The sequence below is a fragment of the Giraffa tippelskirchi genome, chromosome 4 (assembly GCF_054371585.1).
Source record: "Giraffa tippelskirchi isolate mGirTip1 chromosome 4, T2T-mGirTip1v1.2.pri, whole genome shotgun sequence".
NCBI classification, from domain to species: domain Eukaryota; kingdom Metazoa; phylum Chordata; class Mammalia; order Artiodactyla; family Giraffidae; genus Giraffa; species Giraffa tippelskirchi.
In genome coordinates, this window is record NC_137278.1 from 126,450,757 (window position 1) to 126,472,440 (window position 21,684).

Below are 21,684 nucleotides of genomic sequence, written 5' to 3' on the forward strand. Positions count from 1 at the left end.
TGACAGGAGATTGAAGTGGGTGAAGGGCAGATGACTGTTTAGCTATGACTCCTCCGTCTCTCACAGGGTAGAGAGCACAAACAGATGACTAAAAAAGAAAAAAAAAAAAAAAAAGAGGCCACCAGAACATACCTTCAACCCTGGCAAAGAGCTGGTATCCATTTGGGAGCCCCAAGGTCAACCCAAAGTAGACAAAGCAGGAGTGTGGGCATAAGGTCATAGAAACCAAAGTTCAGGGGCTTCATTTGTGAGCCTATAGGCTGCAGAGCCGTGACTGTTCATCTCACTGAACAAAGCACAGGGATTAATTCTTAGTGTGTAATTTATTATTTCTTTTAAAAAGAAGCTACTTTATCTTGAAGTTATTAGGTTTCTAAGTGCTCACATTTCCGCAAAAACAGTTATTGGGATTTGCTGATGTAATTCCTACATAATTCCTTGGTGTAGTTATGTAGTTCCTTGCGACAGAAGAGCTGCCCTGGGCAAGGCTGCCAGTCTATTTTCCAGCAAAGTTTTTTTGATTCCTCAAAAACTTTATGGTTTAAAGTGGGTTCAACACAAGCTCTTTATCTCTGCTCCCTTCCATGATCCCAATAACACGACTGAAAAAAGAGTGAAATAGGAAAAATTCACAAGGACAAAATGAATGAGAGACAATGACAGTGGAACTACAGATTCAACAGTCCTGGAGACTGTAGTCCTGGAAAGTGGGACTCAGCAGAAGAGTGGATCAGAAGCACTCGCCCTCCCCTACCACTGCTAGGCCAGAACAGAAGAACTTTCACAAAGTAATTTCAAACTTATATATGCTGGGGTTATTTTCTTTAATAAAATGGATCACTTCAATTTATAGAATAGAAGCTTTCATTTACTTAACAGGGACAAGTTAACAGGAGCAAGTCAATTATTACCCCCAGATCCATCCTCTATCCCTGGTCAGGAAGTTCTCTTTCTGGAGAGATGGGACCAGCAAAATCCTGGATTCAGAGAGGACTTAGATGAGATGTTAGATCAAAAACAGTAGTCAAGGTGGAGTCAGCTGTCTCTGAAACACAGATGCTGAAGGAAAGGAGGAACAATTTCCCAAAATAAAGTTGGGTAATAGTGACAACAGCTGATATATACACTATGTGTGAAGGCAGTTTCTGAAACACTTTATACACATTAACTCAATTCTCACAATAACTGTATGCTAGGGGCACAATTATCATTTTATTTTATGTACAAGGAACTCAAGGCACAGAGAGTTTCAGTACATTCCCCAAGGCCACACAGCCAATTAGGGAGAGAACAGGAGATGAACCCAGACAGTCTGGCTACATTGAGAGGGGCACATGAATCCCAGGGGACAAAACCCACAAAGGTTTACCACAAGGAGAACTGTGACTTATGTTACAAAATTTTCATAGATTGGGTAGGTTATATGCAGTTAATTTCTGGTAGCTACAATGTGAGACAAGCAAATGACAATGACATGCTCGTTCATTTTGGGCAGATTCTTTTCTGCAGCAGCAGGTCCCCCTATAGCTATAGGTCTATGATGGCCTGATTAATGATGCCCTGCCTTTCCGCAAAAGATGCCATGTTTCAATCCCTGGAACCTGTTACATTACATGGTAAAAGGGGCTCTGTGGGTGTGGATCTTGAGATCTAAATGAAGGATCTTGAGATAAGGGTTCTCCAGTCCTCACAGGAAACTTCAGGCCTTTTGTACTTACCCAGCTCAGAGTACTAGGTAAGAAGCTCACAGACTACACACCCCTCTGCTAATACCACATGCAGCCCACATCACGATTCCAATCATCAGTAAGAACCTGCTGACAAAGGTGAGTGGGAGTGGACTTCAGATAGATCTGTCTCTTAACTGGGATATTAACTGAAAATTGGTACTGATTACACACCACATACACTGAGGACACCCCACATAGGATACCCATGTAAGAAATGGTTTCTAATCACAGAACAGAAAACTCTCTCATTAAAAACAGGATAAATGTACTATGACAAAAAAAAAGTACTATGACATTTGCAGAGCTCGAATGCCAGCGCAAATGGATTTTGTGCAGGAATCAGAATTTCTAGAGTGCCAAAGATGTTGCTGTGATTTCAAGGAAAGAACTGTGAATAAAGCTTGGCTCAGCAATGTCTGTAAAAAGGATGAAACTTTATTAGTCATGGATGGAGACTGGTGTGGGATCAACAGCCCACCTATTCTCTTGGTAGAAATCATCTCTATTCCTGTTTAAACAATTTTGACATTGTGACTTGATAATCCTAAACTGATCTTTGAAGCTTAGGAAGGAGGAGGGAGGAGGAGCTTAGGAAGGAGGGAGGAACACCACGGGGGCACCTGAATGAGCCACCAGAAACTTGAGCAGATGGAAGCCGCAAATAATATAAGACAGGGAGAGGGCCAAGCAAGTCATTTTTCCAAGGGTGTGTCAATCATGTCAGGTCTGCAAGAGGACTATGAACCTGATGTGTTCCTTAGACAAGAAGCAGGTTATTGGGTGTATAAGTCCTGAACCAGGAAAAGATACATTGAGCCAGGAGCTGCAGAGAGACATCTGAAAGGCTATGTGACTGCTAGAGGAGCTAGGCTCAGACCTTGACTTAGAACAGTGATAGCAAAAGCACAGTTACTTTCTATCCCATGCCCATGGCAGACATCACTCACTTTCTTGCTGAAGCCAGAGGCAGCCTCAGAATCTTTCTTAGCTCAGATCTCAGTCTTGATACTTATTGGTCAGAGTTGACAGACAAGATGAAATCTATTTGCTATCCCTGGTTTAGAACGGGGATAAAAGAACAAGAGGTAAGATAACCAAATGTTGGTTAGAAAGGCATACGCATTAGTATCTTAAAAAGCACTAGGGGCAAGTTGAGTAGAACAGAAAGATTTGGGCAAGAAAGAAAGGAAGGACTTCCAGGGTCTGAGGCCAAGGGGGTATCCAGGAAGTTGCAGGAGATGACACTAGCCAGGCTGAGGTCTAGAGGGAGAACTTAGCAAATGTTTCCTTATGTCTCTATGGCCTTAATGGGATCACAGGCCCATCCTGAACTGATCACTGTCGTCAGATATGGGCTCTGCTGATTGGTTTAAGTTAATAAAGCCCACCTGTAGAGCAAAGGGCATTCCCACCTAAACCTCATGACTAAGAGTCAGCAAGAGATGGCTCCCCGAAGGAACTGGGGTACCCCTCCCATGAAGGAAGAGACTTAATGCTGAGAAATAAACAACAGGCTTTACCTAAACTGGGTAGGATTTACAAGGACCAGATTTGGAAAGCTCTTATAGAAAGGCAGTGAGATATCCATCAAGTAGGTGCTGCTGCTGCTGCTGCTGCTAAGTTGCTTCAGTCGTGTCCGACTCTGTGCGACCCCATAGATGGCAGCCCACCAGGCTCCACCGTCCCTGGGATTCTCCAGGCAAGAATACTGGAGTGGGTTGCCATTTCCTTCTCCAGTGCATGAAAGGGAAAAGTGAAAGTGAAGTCGCTCAGTCATGTCCGACTCTTAGCGACCCCATGGACTGTAGCCTACCAGGCTCCTCCATCCACAGGATTTTCCAGGCAAGAGCAAGTAGGTGCAGGGTGGCTCAATACCCACAGAAATAATTTCTGGGGACCACGTAAGAATTTCTTTCCTCCTCTAAGGAGATCAAAGAATTCATACCTGCCACAGAAATGAGGAAGCAAGTTTAGGTTGCAACTCAGAATGTCCCCAGACCTTGTAGAGACACCAGCTTGAATTTCCTTGGCTAAGCATTTCAGGCCAGCTTTCCAACGTCATATGAGGGTGACACCTTGGAACCAGCCAGGAACTAGATCCTACAGCTCAAAAACAACAATAGCAAGTGCTTTCTGCAACCCTGAAAGCACTCTGTGTTTGTAATTTTGCTTCCATGAATGTTTCCTCAAGGTGCGTGACAACTAATTCCTGAGGTCTCAAAGTCCCGAGTGATTGCTTTTTAGAAAAGAAAAGAAGAAGGAAATGGGGGGGGGTGTGGATTATGTCCTATGTCTTTGTCACTCCTGGAAACAGAAAATTCCCCAGGGCTGGAAAGGGGATGGCAGCTTTGAAAAGAAAGGGAGTTTGGATGTTTGGGGTACATGGAAAAGAGGAAAGGTGCAGAAAGGCAGTGATGAGAAGAAGGTGTGGGTTCGATGGGCAGAAAACCCGTGGGTTATAGAGGAGGAAGAATTTGTAAATAAGAAGAAAGCCATCAATGGAAAGAAAGGTGTTAGTTTGCTGCAGTTTGTTCACAAATGGTATCAATTGTGTTAGGTATCTGTCAGGTGTAAGCATTAGGAAATCATTCCCAAATTGTCTTTGGAAAGAAAAAGAATTTATTAGCTCATGTATTTGAAGGGGAGGGCTTTCCTATGGCTCAGTGGTAAAGAACCCACCTGCCAACGCAGGAGATGTGGGATCCATCCCTGGATCGGAAAGATCCCCTAGAGAAGGAAATGGCAACCCAGTGCAGTATTCTTGCCTGGGAAATCCCATGGACAAAGGAGCCTGGCATCACAAAGAGTCATACACAACTTAAAGATCAAACAACAATAAAAAAATTTGAAAGGGACAAATGTAGAATGGACTTTGGGCAAGATTTGATCCAGTAGGGGCTTCCCCGGTGGTCCAGTGGCTAAGACTCTGCACTCCCAATGCAGGGGGACTGGGTCCAATCCCTGGTTAGGGAACTAGATCCCACCGGCCACAGCTAAGAGTTCTCATGCTGCAACTGAAAGATTGTGCCTGCTGCAACAAAGATGGAAGATCCCGTGGGCTGCAGCTAAGACCTGGTGCAGCCAAGTAAGTAAATAAATATTAAAAAAAAAAAAAAAAGATCTGGTGCAGCAACTCAAAGGATTCCACTTCTTCTCATCTCTACTCTCTTCACCTTAAGGCTGGCTCTTCTCATTGCTGCAGGATGCCTACCAGCAGCTCCTGGGGAAAAGGAACATGCTTCCTCATTAACATCAACAGAAGGGAAACGACTCTGTGTCCCAGAATCCCTATCAAAGGACCTCTGATTGGACTTACTTCAGTCCTGTGACTACCTTTGAACCAATTACTGTGTTTAGGGGAAGGGAAATCAGGTTCTAATCATAGGTCGCTACAGAGCCCCTCACATCAAATATGCATGGCTGAGAATGGTCCAAGTTGTGGTTTTCTTAAACAGGATACTGTTATCATGAAGGAAGAGAACTAGAGGCTGGAGAGCCAATAGCAGATCTCCTCGTATCAAACGTATGGAGAAAGGAGGAATGAACTTAATATATATTTCTGAATTAAATAAAGGCAAATAGCAAAAGTTTCTCTCCTAGAAGCGACTTTGGCTTTAAAAAAAAAAAAAAAAAAAAAAGAGCTGATGACCAGAAGAGAAAGGCGCCCGTGGTTTGACTGCAGCCATGCTCGGCTGGCTGGGAGCTGCTCCACCAAATGAAATGGGACTCAGGATAACAACTCACATGGACCACCTCTAAAGAGGGATCTTGATATACGTACTTAACCCCACATTCTTAGAGGCACACACGGGGACATCGCAAAGAGGAAGTTAATGTTCTGTTAAGTTCTTGTTTTATTTATTCGCGAAGATGATTTCTTCCCAAAACCCAGCACTGTATTAACATCCTGCAGGTCCCTCTGGTTCAAGGAAGCCATAGGAAGATGGATGACTGTTCATTCACTGAAGGATTTCCCAAGTTAAGAAGACATACAATTAATAACCGTAGGGCAGCCCAGCTAGAAACTCTCAACGAGCCATATGCCACGGAAGACAGAGAATAATGAGAACATTCTTTTATGCCCAGAAGAGAATAGTGAAATGGAGTCAGTAGCATGATAACTGTTCAGTAGATCTTTTTTACTTCTTGGGCTAGTTGTCCTTGGTTCATGCCATGGGCCATGGGGCTGAGAGAGCCAAAACATTCATCTAAAACAGAATTCTCCAACCACTATGTCAGACTGTAGCAGCAGATTTCAAAGTTTTGACTGGTAATGAGATGACTCTTTAACCAAATTATGTTATATCCCTACAATGGAATTCTATTCTTTCACTTAAAATGATGCTGTAGATGAAAATGTATTAACTTAATTTTTTAAATATTTATTTATCTGGCTGTGCTGGGTCTTAGTTGTGGTACGTGGGATCTAGTTCTCAGACCAGGGATCAAACGCAGGCCCCCTGCATTGGGAGCTTGGAGTCTTAGCCAATGGACCACCAGGAAAGTCCAAAAATGTATTAACTTTAAATGATGTTGAAAATATCAGTTCAGTTCAGTTCAGTCGCTCAGTCGTGTCCGACTCATTGCGACCCCATTAACCACAGCACGCCAGGCCTCCCTGTCCATCACCAACTCCCTGAGTCCACCCACACCCATGTCCATTGAGTCTGTGATGCCATCTAGCCATCTCATCCCCTGTCGTCCCCTTCTCCTCCTGCCCTCAATCTTTCCCAGCATCAGGGTCTTTTCCAATGAGTCAGCTCTTCACATCAGGTGGCCAAAGTACTAGAGTTTCAGCTTCAACATCAGTCCTTCCAATGAACACCCAGGACTGATCTCCTTTAGGATGGACTGGCTGGATCTCCTTGCAGTCCAAGGGACTCTCAAGAGTCTTCTCCAACACCACAGTTCAAAAGCATCAATTCTTCGGTGCTCAGCTTTCTTTATAGTCCAACTCTCACATCCATACATGACCACTGGAAAAACCATAGCCTTGACTAGATGGACCTTTGTTGGCAAAGTAACGTCTCTGCTTTTTAACATGCTGTTTGCTACTGCTGCTGCTAAGTCGCTTCAGTTGTGTCCAACTCTGTGCGACCTCATAGACAGCAGCCCACCAGGCTCCCCCATCCCTAGGATTCTCCAGGTAAGAACACTGGAGTGGGTTGCCATTTCCTTCTCTAATGCACGAAAGTGAAAAGTGAAAGTGAAGTCGTTCAGTCATGTCTGACTCTTAGTGACCCCACGGATTGCAGCCTACCAGGCTCCTCCGTCCATGGGATTTTCCAGGCAAGAGTATTGGAGTGGGTTGCCATTGCCTTCTCCAAATATGCTGTCTAGGTTGGTCCTAACGGAAAGTTATTCCAAGGAATAAGCATCTTATTGGGTAAAAAAGCAGATTAAAAAACAACATGGAGGTTACAACCATACTTTTCAAAAATATGAAAATATTTCAGCATGGAAACAATGAGAAAATATATTTTAAAGTGTTTTCAGAAGTTTCTTCTGGGTGATGGAATCATGAATATTCTTTTCTTTTAATTGGAGGATAATTACTTTACAATACTGTGTTGGTTTTTGCCATACATCAACATGAATCAGCCACAGGTATACATATGTCCCTTCCCTCCTGAATCTCTCTCCCATCTCCCTCTCCATCCCACCCCTCTAGGTTGTCAGAGTACAGAGTTGTGCTCCCTGTGCCACACAGTAAATTCCTACTGGCTATCTATTTCACATGTGGTAATGTATTTGTTTCCCTTCTATTCTCTCAATTCGTCCCACCCGCTCCTTCCCTCACTCTGTCCACAAGTCTTTTCTCTATGTCTGTGTCTCCACTGCTGCCCTGAAAATAGGTTCATCAGTACCATCTTTCTAGGGAGTCATGAATATTCTTTATGAATCTTTTTCTCTTTTTTATATTCTCTAAATTTTCTATAATGTTTATCTATGGCTTTTGTGATAAAAATACAGCAGAGATATTTTGAACTAAAAAACTATACCCGTTACATCTGTAAGTCTTTAACTGTACTTCCATTTTATTCTTTTAAAAGTGTGATATTCTTGTAAGCAGCCACAGGTCCTCTGTGGCATGAGGCAGGGGAAGAAATGCATGATGCATATATAAACGAGTAAGTGAAACACGGCCCCAATTAGAACAGGAAAGGAAACTCTGGGGAATCCCACACCCGACCCTCTGTTCCCTCATTTTGATTTAGTTAACACTGAAATGAGATCCAATTCCAGGAGAATAGTCCCAGCCCTGGACACATGAGACATTTTAGTGCTTCTGGGTCTGCTGATGGAGTTTTCTTGCTCCCAGGAGAGGCATCTCAAGAACATAGATTCTCAAACTCGAATCAGGTCCATCACTCCCCTCTGGGCCTCAAGAGGCCTTTCTCATCCCATAATCTCTAGATCCCACCCTCCTCCCCAGGTAGGGCCACATTTGGCCTTGGAGGGAATGCCACCACCCAGAACCATAGGTATTCCTTGACCTTCACACCCACACAAGGTTTCTGGTGCTGTCCCCTGCTTCAGACACCTTCTCTAGTCCTGCCCCCCTATGCAGCCAGCATCACTGCAGCAAGCCTGCTCCCAATATGTTAGAAATCCCTCCCCTCCACTGTAGTCCCGAACAAAGCTGCAAACTCCCCCTCAACAGCTGCCAGCATCTAGAAACATAAAGGCCTCATCACAGAGCTGTTCTCAAGTAGGAAGAAGGTGGACACATCAAGGTCCAACTCAGTCCCACAGTACCCCCACCTTTCTGCTCACCAGGCTGCTAGACTTGGGGACACTAAGTGACAAAAGTGGAGGTGAAAGAAACTCAAAAGCCTGCAAGTAACATGTTATCTACAAGTTGCTGAGCTGCAGTAATTGTTGCCAAGGGTAATATAGGCCTGGTATTGATAGGTTATATTATGTGTAATCTCCCAATTTTTAAATATTGGCCATGGGTGTGTGTGTGTGTGTGTGTGTGTATGTATATATATAATATTTGTTTATATATTTAGCTGTGCCAGGTTTAGTTGCAGTGTGGGACCTAGTTCCCTTACCAGGATTTGAACCCAGGTCACTTGCATTGGGAGTGCAGAGTCTTAGCCACTGGACCACCAGGAAAGTCCTATGTGTTCTATATTTTCAATCCCAAAATAAGTCTGTCCTGGTTAGGAATTCTGTCCAGTTGTAATAATAGAGATGAGAAATAATATGGCTGATGGTAGAGTCTTGGTTTTCTCTCACCTGAAAGAAATCCAGGGCAGTGCAGGGCTGTGGGCAGCTCCACAAGTATCATGTTTGAATCACCTGGCTTGGCTTTCTGCCTAGTGGTTGCTAGAACACTGGAACTTGAATTCAAATTAACTAGCTGAAAGTCCTTGGGCATAGCCATTTATCTTTCTATGCTGGTTTCCTCTTTTGTAAGATGGGCTAGAACAGTACCTGCCTCACAGGATGGATGTGAGAATCAAATGAGATAATACATGAAAAGAGCCTGGAGCACAGTGAGCCCCGTAAATGTTGTATAAGACACAGTAAACCCCATCCCCAATCTTTGATAACCTAGATCCTTCTACATGGTAATGATGAAGTAGCCCTTAGAGAGCTGGGCATAGGATAGATAAGAGCTGAATTGTTCTGTATGTTAAAATGAGAAGAGCTCAGTTTCCTATCTTTTTCCCCTCTTAGAGTAGGAAATGACAGGAAGAGAAGGGAGGAGAGAAGCAAGCAGCAAAGCAGAGTGCAGAAGGACATTTATGAATATCTGATCTTAATTTTTGACAATGATCATCTTTTTTGAAACGTAAGCCCGTCTGTCACCCCAAATCTTTAAAGTCTGGTAGGCACTAAAATATCTATTGTAAGTAATTTTAAAGAAAATATGAGAAGGGGATGAGTTCTATGGATATTGACGTAGGATACAAGTAGACAGCATGTATAGGACTGTATATTCTAATGAATAACTAATTCAACAGAAATGAGAAGGATTGGGAGTTCGGGGTTAGCAGATGAAAACTAGTATCTATAGGATGGATAAATATCAAAGTCCTACTTTAGAGCACAGGGAACTATATTCAATATCTTGTGATAAACAAGATAATGAAAACAAGTATGAAAAAGAATATAAATATGTATAACTAAATCACTTTGCAGTTCAGCAGAATTGGAGCCATTAACCTCTGGAGCCAGAGGTTAATCTGTAAGAACATGAACTCTACCCTTCCCCAAATCCTTGGATAGATTACTGGATTTTCTTCAAATGTGAAAGGAGGGGTGAGAGTTTGAGTCGATTTTATTTATATCTTGAACTAAAGCAGCAGGAACACCCTAATAGACATTTGATTTGCATAGCTACTACCTACCCTCCTCCAGTCCTCAACCACACTCCTGATGACCCTTCACAAAACTGAAGGGGAATTTTCTGACATTGCCTCTGCATTTGTAACACTCTTCTTCAAATCAGGAAAAGCTTGAGTTGACTGTAATTCTAAAGCATGAATGGATGCCGATGGTGTTTCCTAGCAACAACTGAAAAGAAACCAAGTGATACAGTGCCATGAGTAGAAGCAAAAGATCCACTGAAAGACAGTCAGAAGTAACATAGGCTTAAGGATGGACTGTCAGACCCGAACTGGCAAATGTACGCTGTTCCCATTAGGATGCTGCACAGATGAAGCAACAGCAAGAGACAAGGTAGGCTAAAGGAGGCCTCATAAAAATGACCCCAATCACAATGCTCAAAGCCCAGGTTTGGCATGACAGCCTTAGCCAGAGAAAACCATTTCATCTATAGAAAACTGAAGATCATAGAAGGCTGTCAAATAAATCCCTTTGATCTAATTACAATGACATTTATTTCTATAAAGCCATATAGTGTTAAATAAGACACTAATAATCACATTTCAGAAGAATAAAAACAACTCTCTTCACTACTGTATTAGTAAATTTGACAAGCACTGATTGTTAACCAAGTACCAACTAATATCCTATTGCATTTGTCAGGGGTATTTTTACTGCCAATACAAGAAATTCAGCTTGAACTTCACTTGAGCAAGAAGAGGATTTGGGGTAAGGAGTAAGTTGTGGAATCAAAGAAGACACCCAGGAATCAGGGCAGCTCTGAGGAACTAGAAACCAGGGGTTTAACACACCTGGGACTCTTTCTGCTCTGCTACGACTTCTTTATTTCCTCAGGCTTTTCTCCAAGGCTAAAAGATGGCTGGTAACAACCCTGGAACTGTATATAGTTTTGTGGTCCCAGGAGGAAAGAGCACTTTCCTTACTAGTTTCACTTAGGAAAAATCCCAGGATAGGACGTGTTACCCTACGCTGGGTTGTGTGTCTTCTGGGATACTCACTGGGGTCGGGAAGAAGGTGCGAGCGTTGGTCAGGCCTGGGTCACATGCTCACCCCTGGTGTCAGGACACGAGGTAGGATACACTGGTTAGCAGGGCTGGGATGGGAAGAAGTCCCACAAAGAAAAGGATGCTATTTTCCGAAAGAGAAAAACCTGGCACTGATCAGAAAAGGACAAATGTCCGCCACATTTCTTGAATTGGTGAGAAGAGTGATTTTCATAACCCATTACTATCCTTAGCTTGTCTAAGTTGTCTTGGCAAAAGCAAATCATTACAGAATCCACAACTGTCTGGAATGTACTGTGGATTTGGTTTAACCTTGCAAAATTATTGTAATTAGCCACCAAAGGAAGTGAGACTTTAGTTGTTCATCTCTGAAAATATCAAATCCCATTTTCTCCGTAAAAAAAAGGTGATAAAGATAACATCTAATATAATAGCTACATTTTGAGCTGTTTCCAAATAGAATAGTTACATTTATTAAGGATTTTTTAGTCAGTAAAATAATACAAACTTAAATTTTAATTAACATTTAAAGGAATATTACATACAATAATTTTTTTAAATTACTCATTCCTATACAGTGATCGGGCTTCCCGGGCAGCTCGCTCAGCTGGTAAAGAATCCACCTGCAATGCAGGAGACCCTGGCTCAATTCCTGGGTCGGGAAGTTCCCCTGGAGAAGGGATAGGCTATCTGCTCCAGTATTCTTGCCTGGAGAATCCCGCTGGACAGAGGAGCCTGATAGGCTACAGTCCATAGGGTGACAAAGAGTGGACATGACTGAGCAACGAGGCACAGCACAGCATACAGTGATCAATATTGATATTTTAATGCAAGATTTAGTTGAACTAGTTAATATTTACAATTCCATTTAAGATAAGTAACAGTAAAAAGGCCTAAAATTGATCATGATTTCAAGAACTATAAATCAATAAATTATTACTATGTAAAATTTTTTGTTAGGTTTTGCATCTTTTGCCTATGGTTCTACCAAGATAATTAAGGTATGATGATAACAATGCTAATAGATAGCATATGTCAGATGCTTTACTTGAGAACTCTGTAAGGAGGGTTTGATTATCTCTACCACAGATGAGGAAGCTGAGGTCCTAGAAGTTGTTAGCTACCCAAAGCTGAAGTAGTTGGCTAAAAGTCAACTCTAGAGTCAATTATCTCTCCAATCTACCAGGCTGCTCCCCTCATTCAGCACTACTGGAAAAAAGAACAAAACTGTGGAATACTTGTTAATAAACTAGGAGTCTAACAGTTGAGTGGGCTTCCCAGGTGGCTCTGTGGGTAAAGAATCTGCCTGCAATGCAGGAGGCACAGGAGACAGGGGTTTGATTCCTGGGTTGGGAAGATCCCCTGGAGGAGGGCATGGCAACCCACTCCAGTATTCTTGCCTGGAGAATCCCATGGATAGAGGAGCCTGGCGAGCTACAGTCTGCAGAGTCGCAAAGCGTCGGACATGACTGAAGCAATTGAGAACACACACACACACGCTAACAATTGTCTCAAACAATTATTGAATCATATTGTATAAATGTGTCTCATTTCTGGGCAAAGAAGCTAATCTCTCAGATTTCAAAATGTTCTCCCAAAACAAAAGAAGACACATTTGCAGCGTGCAAAATGAAACAGTTGCTAATTCTAAGTGAGTGAAGTGAAAGTCATGTTGGACTTTATACGAACCCATGGACTGTAGCCCACTAGGTTCTTCAATCGATGGGATTTCCCAAGCAAGAATATTGGAGTGGGTTGCCATTTCCTTCCGCTAACTCTAAGACCCTAAGAGAAATCTCAACATTAAACTTGATGTGAGAAACCACTGATCAACAAAAAATGAAGGCAAGAAATCTGTTATCCAGTCAAAAATCAAGAAACAACTGTGCCCCGAAAGACCACAGAGAAGATATGAGAATAAGATCTTAGCTCTTCTTCACCAGTGGGAAACTAGATAAGGGGGGTTTTAATTTAGGGTGTGGGGACAGTTAGGGAACTGGGGCAAGCACTTATATGACAAATATTAATGGCCATCTCAATTCTCAAATTGAAAAAATTCAGGTCAGTTTGTACAGGGAAGCTGTCTCCAAATGCAACCGCCTTGTTTGAGATTCACTGGTAGAGCCTACCTAAGCAAGGGAAGTCATCTGAACTCACAGAGAAGTACATAATTCAGAACAAAGAGATGTTTGTCAATAGAGTAGACTTGTGGTTGCCAAGGTAAGGGGGTAGTGGGGAGGGAAGGATTGGGAGTCTGGAATAGATGCAAACTAGTATGTATAGGATGGATAAACAATAAGGTCCTAACACAGAGAACTATATTCAGTATCTTGTGATAAACCATAATGGGAAAGAATATGAAAAAGAATATATACATGTAAAACTGAATCACTTTGCCCTACAATAGAACTTGTTGTTTTAAAGTCACTAAGTCATGAACGATTCTTTTGCGACCCCATGTAGCCCTCCAAGATCCTCTGTCCTTGGGATTTCCCAGGCAAGAATACTAGAGTGGGTTGCCATTTCCTTCTCCAGGGAAGCTTGCCGAGTGAGGGATTGAACTCATGTCTCCTGTATTAGCAGGTGGATTCTTCACCACTGAGCTACCTAGGAAGCCTGTGGTAGAAATTAACACATTGTAAATCAACTATATTTCAATAAATTTAGAAAAAAGAAGAGATGTTTGTTAAAACATCCCTACATTTTTGGACAAAGTTCCAGCAGAATGGTAATTTTCCCAGTGGACAAGGCAGCTTTTCTTCACTGGGAATATTAATCATGATACAGTAAGAGCTGGTCGGACACCACCAAGCTCGGAGTAGGATTCCCCATGACAGACATCATTAATGCTAACCAGGAGTTATTCCTCCAGCTTTTGTTAACAGAATCTTAGTTTTGCTTACCCTTCATGTCTTTCAACAAGGCTGAGTCCTGGTCCAGCCACTGGGGATGACTGTTGATTAATAAAACAAATATGGGCATCTCATGATCCTTGCCTAGTTTAGACATGGGCATGAGGTGCAATTCTGCTGAAAGTTTCTGGGAAGATTTTCATGCTCTCAGAAAGGGATATAAGACAGGGGCATCCCCCTTTCCTGACTCTAGATATTGTCACCTGCATGTGATGCCTAGAACTGCAGTAGCTATTTTATGAAAGGAGCCAGACTAAGAGAATAAATCCCCATATTGAGGATGGCAGAGTGGAGAGATGGGAAAACCCAGAGTCCTTGATAATGTTATTGGGCCATTGAACTTAGAAACTACAAACTACTTGTTACTTAAATCTTAACTACAGATGCTTTACAGGTTTGTTATTAGTGTATTGAAGGCAGTTTTGAATTGGTTTTCTTTATAAGCCAAAGCTTCTTGAAACTCTACCCAAGCCAGAGGTATCAAAATCCAGTTTCAGGACATGATGGTCAGATCAGCCTTCCAGCCTCCTCTACTTGCTGCCCAACTTTGTGTGTGATCTTTCAACGTTCAAAAACTTGGCACCCCCATCCTCCTTTACCTCCCCTCTCTTCCTTTCCATTCCCTCAACCCCCCACTAGAACTTTACTTTAAACCTTATCCACCCTCATGTCACATTGCACTTAACTGCAGGTAATGGCATTTTTAGGAGACTCAACTCAATCTATATTAAGCCCAATTGCAAAAAGGTGGAATAATCATACGGTGCTTGCCGAAGGATGGGGTAGTTTTTAAATGGATCTATAGTAGGGTGAATGTCACTTTCTTTTATGCTGAGGATACAGTATATAACCCATTAGAATTGAGTTTTTAAATCCTTTTTTTTTAAAATTGAGATAAAATTCACATAGCACGAAATTCACCTTATAAACGATTTTAAAGTGTGTAATTCAATAGTCTTTAGTATATTTACAATATAGTGCAACCATTATCACTATCTCATTCTAGAATGCTATCTGATCCCATCATTCCTCCCCTCAAAACATCCCAGGCCTGTTAGTGCATGTGTGCATGCTAAGTCTCTTGTCGTGTCTGACTCTGTGAAACCCTATGGACTATAGCCTGCCAGGCTCCTCTGTCCATGGGATTCACCAGGCAAGAATACTGGAGTGGGTTGCCATTTCCTTCTCCAGGGGATCTTCCCAACCCGGGGATCAAACCCGTGTCTCTTAAGTCTCCTGAATTGGCAGGCAGGTTCTTTACCACTAGTGCCACCTGGGAAGCCCAGGTCTATTAGTGAAAGTGAAAGTCACTCAGTTGTGTCCAACTCTTTGCGATCCTATAGACTATACTGTCCATGGAATTCTCCAAGCCAGAATACTAGAGTGGGTAGCTGTTCCCTTCTCCAGGGGATCTTCCCAACCCAGGAATTGAACCCAGGTCTCCTGCATTGCAGGTGGATTCTTTACCAGCTGAGCCACCAGGGAAGCCTTATAGAATGAGGAATTCTATTTTCCAGTGTTTCCAACTAAAGCCTACTAGTTGAGTTTCACTGGTCTGTCTTCAGTCACTTATTCATTCCTGAACTAGTCACTGAAGCCAGTGGAACACAATACGCTGAGAATATTTAGAGAGTGGGTACAAACCCACTGACCCATATGGACTACAAGCAGGGGTATGATAGTCCTCAAGGTAAGTCAGGATTCTATGACAGAAGGAAAAGGGATGCTGGGCATCCCCAGCAACAGATGTCCAGACATATGCTTCCCAGGAACTGGATTAACTCCCTGACACGTCCTGGGGGGTAACCCACAACTGTGTGGCATAGCTCGAGGGGACACCACTCATACTGTATTCACATAGCTGAAAAGGGCAACACTGTAGCCATTGTGCCCAACCTTTGCTTTGGACGGGAGGGTTGGATCAACACTAGACATGAACCTGGGAAACAATTTTTGTAAGGCCAGTTCTGCCCCAAAGAATTTGTTAGACAGTCTACCACCACATCTCTACTTCGGTAATCCCTATCTTTCCCTGAGTCTTAAGACAGACATTACCTTCCTGGAGCCAGCGCTTACAAATGTGCCCTGATTACAGGGCACTTATGAGGCAACTGCATTTCATACTCGTGGGCACTTGGCACGAGCGGATGGATGACCTCGTATTTGAGAATGTTATAAGCAGTTTTCTTCTGTAGGAGCATGATTTAAAACAGGGATGCAGGCCTGGAGGTCTCTGCAAGCTGATCACACAAAGTGATTGCAAACCCTCGATATAATCACCGATCTTTTTGGAAACAGAGCATGACATCCTGGCAATTAGTGTACTTTTTTCTTTCTTCTATAAAAACTGCTCAATGAAACATTTTCAGTTCTCTATTTATAACTAGTTGCATGCTTTAGTGCTATCCCCCACAGATCCTTTCACTTCCTAAAATTTCAGAATTTGCTATTCAGGGCTGCTTCCATTTAATTTCAGTCATCACACCTCTACCAAAAATATGAAATCTGATCAATACTGTTTTACTTTAGGTGTTTGGTCAGTGCTGAATACACAGATTATTTCCTGGAATAATTCTGTTCATCTTGTTTTTCAAAAAGGAACAATAAATACTATGAAGAAAATAAAACAAGCAAATTTATATAAATAGAATTTTTAAATAAGAGGAAGTTTCAAGAGAGATCCTTTAGATTAGATAGACAGGGAGCATCTTGCTGTGGAAGTGATACTGGTTAAGTGAGACATCAGTGATACAAAAGAGGGTAGAACACAAAGATGTTACTGTTCCAGGCTGAAGGAAGAGTAAGTGCAAGGGCCCCAACTCAAGAATGAATCTTGTTCTGAAAGAAGGCTGTGTGACTGACATATGGTGTGTTATAGAGGGAAAAACAAGAAAGATAATGTCTGAGAAACAGGGGCACATCAGGAATACAAGACATTGTTCCCACAGACATTGGTTCATTGCCTCTTTCTGTGAAGTTGCACTCTGTGTATATGACAAAGCAGAAGGCGTTCTAAGCCCATGAATGTTAGTGCTGGCCAAGGTATGACAGGATCCATACTCAGAATAACCATTTCCATGGGAACAGATCACAGCTCCATCCACGAGGAGGCAGTCCAATGAAATGAACTTGTCACCAGGTGGCTGCTGGACTTCGATGTGTTTCATGCTGGGTTCCCTCAGAGACTGGCACTAAGTCAAGGCTTTGTGCTCAGGAGGTCATCTTGGTAAGTACTTAGCTGCTTTGTTCTAATCTTAACTTCTAGGTCCCATCCTCAAGGTTCATTGGTAAAATCCTTCCTAAAACCTTTACACCCATTGTCAACATTGCTTTTTTTAGGTCTCTGACCATATAGCCAGTGACGGTTTTAGAGCCTGCCTCAGGTCTTGTTTTCTTCAAGTCAAAGTGCATGGTAAAAGGCATTGCTTGGAACTTCCCTGGTGGTCCACTGGCTAAGACTCTGCACTCCCAATGCAGGGGGCCCAAGTTTCAGCCCTGGTCAGGGAACTAGATCCCACATGCCACAACTAAAGATCCTGCATGCTGCAGCTAAGACCCAGCACAGCCATATATATGTAAAGGCATTACTGCATGGCAGAAACCAATACATTTTAAAAACAATTATCCTACAACTAAAAAATAATAATAATAAAAAAGGCATTACTTGAAGTCCTGTCTGCTGGGATTTGCCCTCTAGGGTCCTTCAAGATCACTGTGGATAGGGGCTACAGTATACAGCAGTATACTTCCACCTGGTAATACATATTGTTCAACAATATCTATAAGCCAGGCTTGACGTTTTCCATTCTTAATTAATTGGCCAACAACTTTCCACGAGGGCAAAGGGACAGGCTGATAGGGGCACCGAGCGGGAATAGGGTACTTAAAGGCACCGAGTGGGGAGAAATCTACTTACACAAAGTTAGAGTGCCTTCATGGCCTGCTCTGGTCCCATCTGCTATGGGAATGCTACTGGAAATAGCCAACTTTTTGAGTAGGTGGATTACACAGCACCTGAGGTCGCAGGCTCTCCAACATACCAGTAGCAAATGGGAGCCATATCACAAAATAGTAATTTTTCTGAAGGGGATGTGGCCTTGTTCCAAAATCCTGTGGGCTTCCATTGTGACTCTCCTAGAGACTTGTTTCTGACTTTAGTAAAGCATTTCAATCTTTCAGATACTTTGAGAAGGCCGAGCAGCCGAGCTGCTTCGTCTACAGCCTGGGTGGGCCACCTAGAGAGGCTGCTTTTGCACTGCCAACTTTTTAGGTTACTTGGGAAATAAATACATGCAAAACACCTGTATGCTATATGCTGTCTCTAAAATCCAGAGCCTTTCTTAATTGTAGAAAAGGCAAGGTGCGGCAATTTGCCCTTTAACACTGAAGGGGCTATCTCAACATGCACTAGACCACTGAATCCCTGAGAAAATCACTAGGGAATCAAGTCCCTCCATTTGTATGATATTCAGTTTCCATCCTTGGCATACGTTGTGTCTTATCAAGGCATTTGGGTATCTGATATGTCATTCTCTGCATCAACACAGTGGACTCATGTGACATCCTACAGTTTGATGAGGCATTAAATGTCCTCATGTAGCAACTGGCTAGAACTGACATCCATTCTGTCCCTGCCAGGTAAAGGCAAACAATTGCTGATGGATTCTACCAACCAAAATGGGTAAAAATACAGTAGTTAGACCAATAGTTACATATCAAATGCCAGAGGCTGTATTAAGTTGCTCCAATAAAGAGACCATTGGATAGCATCTACAATTCAAATCACCTCAAGGTTAAGTTTGATCATTATAGACTGCTGTCACCCTCCAAGGCCTTTCTCATTGGTCAAATGGAAGCACACTGTATATTTGGGGATGACAGGAATGTCCACATTTGTACCTTTCTTCCCATCAATGGTTGCATTTAACTCTGTAATTACCCCAAAGACATACTGCTTTTTCACTTATTATTTTGCTAAGGATGGAATGTGCCAATGTCCTTCCCTTGGCCTTCTGCCACAAGTATATTTACTCTTGAAGGCAGGGATCCAATGCTGGCCTTCTGCAAAGGGTGTCCAACCATCTACACTTAGGAACTGAAGAAATAAAACATGGGGTAGAAGGGAGTTCAGCCGTTCCCATGGGCTTAAGAGTGAAATGGGGTCCAACATGCCACTCATAGCCTGTATTTTTATTAGTGGGCCATGGTGTTCTCAATCTTCCCAAAGTTGGTGCTCATTTGGAACAAATGTCCACTGAAACACTGGGTATTTCTTTTTTCTAAGTACACATATCTAATAATATAGCACAGCCCTTGAGGGTCTAACCCTGTGAATTAACTCAGGTGTGAAATCGAGAGAGAAGCTGTGATCTAGCTTGACTCAAGTGTCTATCATCCAGACCTATAAAGTCAGCTTCAAGAAAAGCCAAGGTAGCTGCCTACTGCTTTCATTCCTAGAAGCCCTAAGCTAACTATCAACAGAGATTGCTGCAGATCAGACCATTTCCTAGTTAACATCTCTGTCCACCTTCTCCCTCCTTATGAGAACCACACCCATTTTCCTTCTAACAGGTGAACCTCCAGCATACCCAATCCAGAAAGAAGAGCAGCCAGGACAGAACTTCTAATTTTTCACAAGTTTCCCTTTTCAATCTATTCCTAATTGCACTAGAAAGCCATGCTTTAGGCACTGACAGAAAAGTCACTGAAGTGGTAGATAGAGCACACAAAATCTCAGTCTAGCACAGGCTAGCTTTTAGTGCTTGGTGCTGCTCTACTTTGGTGAGTCAACAAATTGCAGACAGCTGCCCCCAAATAACATGCTGACTATCATATCTCCTGAGAGCACCACATTCAACCTGATCTAGCTAAGCAGGGAATACTCAGCAGCGAAGCTATGGGAAAACCTTAATTTCTTATGATTGAGAAAGTTTCAGAACTCTGTTTCTTCACAACTAGCTTGATGTGTTCTTTTTCTTCAGCTCAGTATTTCAGAACCTTGGCTGCAAAGGAATCGTTGGGGGTGGGGGGAGAAGGGGAGGCTTTAACAAACACTGATGCCTATATCCCACCCTCAGAGGCGCTGGTTTAATAGCTTGGGCCACTAGAGCTTTAAAAACACTTCAGGTGTCTCTAATTTGCAGCCAAGGGATATTTTAATTCCTTCCAGCCATCTCTGTACCAACAGTTAGGACCTCATTCTATCCCTTAACTTTCACATAAGAAATCTGAGGAATTGGCCAAGTTATATAACTGCCCCGCGTTTCACTAAATACCTTGAGTGGAGATTTGGGGATTAAAGTTTATTCTCTCCCTAAGTTATCTAGTGTCCTTGAAAGCAACCGCCTGACTCCATAACCTTTTTCCATCACTAAATTGTTCCATCTCTGTTCTGCTAAACTATTCTATGGTAGCTGCTAACTGGTATCCAAGGGCCTTATCCTTCAAGGGCTTATGGATCCTGGTGACTAAGGACAAGAGCTTGAAAAGCTGATAACTGTAGCTGCTAGCTTTCCACCCAGAATAGGAAGAGAGGTGGTGGTACCTTTCATCCTACCCAGCATCAGTGTGGACGATGACTGCAGCCATGAAATTAAAAGACGTTTGCTCCTTGGAAGAAAAACCCTGAGCAAAAAAAAAAAAAAAAAAGAAAAACCCTGACAAACCTAGATAGCATATTAAAAAGCAGAGACATCACTTTGCCTACAAAGGTCCATATAGGCAAAGCTATGGTTTTTGCAGAAGTCATGTACGGATATGACAGTTGGACCATAAAGAAGGCTAAGCACAGAAGAATTGATACTTATGCTGGACTTCTTCACTCCCTTGGACTGCAAGGAAATTAAGCCAGTCAATCCTAAAGGAAATCAATCCTGAATATCCACCAGAAGGACTGATGCTGAAGTTGAAGCGCCAATACTTTGGCCACCTGATGTGAAGTACTGATTCATTAGAAAAGACCCTAATGCTGGAAAAGATTAAAGGCAGGAGGAGAAGGGGACGACAGAGGATGAGATGGTTGGATGGCATCAGCCAGTCAACTGACATGAGTTTGAGCAAACTCTGGAAGATAGTGAAGGACAGGGGAGCATGGTGTGCTGTAGTCCATGGGGTCGCAAAGAGTTGGACACAACTGAGCAACTGAACAACAACAACGTACCAGTTCCAAAGATTCCTTATTTCCCTGAAGATCTTTTGCCCACAATCCATTCTTTGGAACCAATCTGGATATTAGTTAAAGCTCTTTTATTTGAGAACAAAAAAAGAAAAATGTCAGTGACCTTACTTGGCTTAAGGAAATAAAAATATATTGGAATGGATCCTGGGGTAGTTCACAGATTCAAATAAACTATGAAAGAACCAAAACTCAGGAAATAGGAAACTTCTCATAACCTTCTTACAGGGCCACCATAAAAGTCATCCAACTTTGATGTCTCTTAGTCTCTCCATTCAAATTTCAAATTCCCATGAGAAGATCTGTTTGGCTCAACTCAGCGTTAGGTCTCCCCTATCAATCAGCTATGGCAGCAAGGCAGGGTCGCAAAGCACAGACACAACCAAACAGGTGACAGGGGACTGTAAACCACACAGCTGCCCCAATAGAAGTCTACTTCAATTACCCATGTTTGTAAGCTTCTATTTTGCAGTTGATAAATAACAAAGTTAAGGACAAAAAAG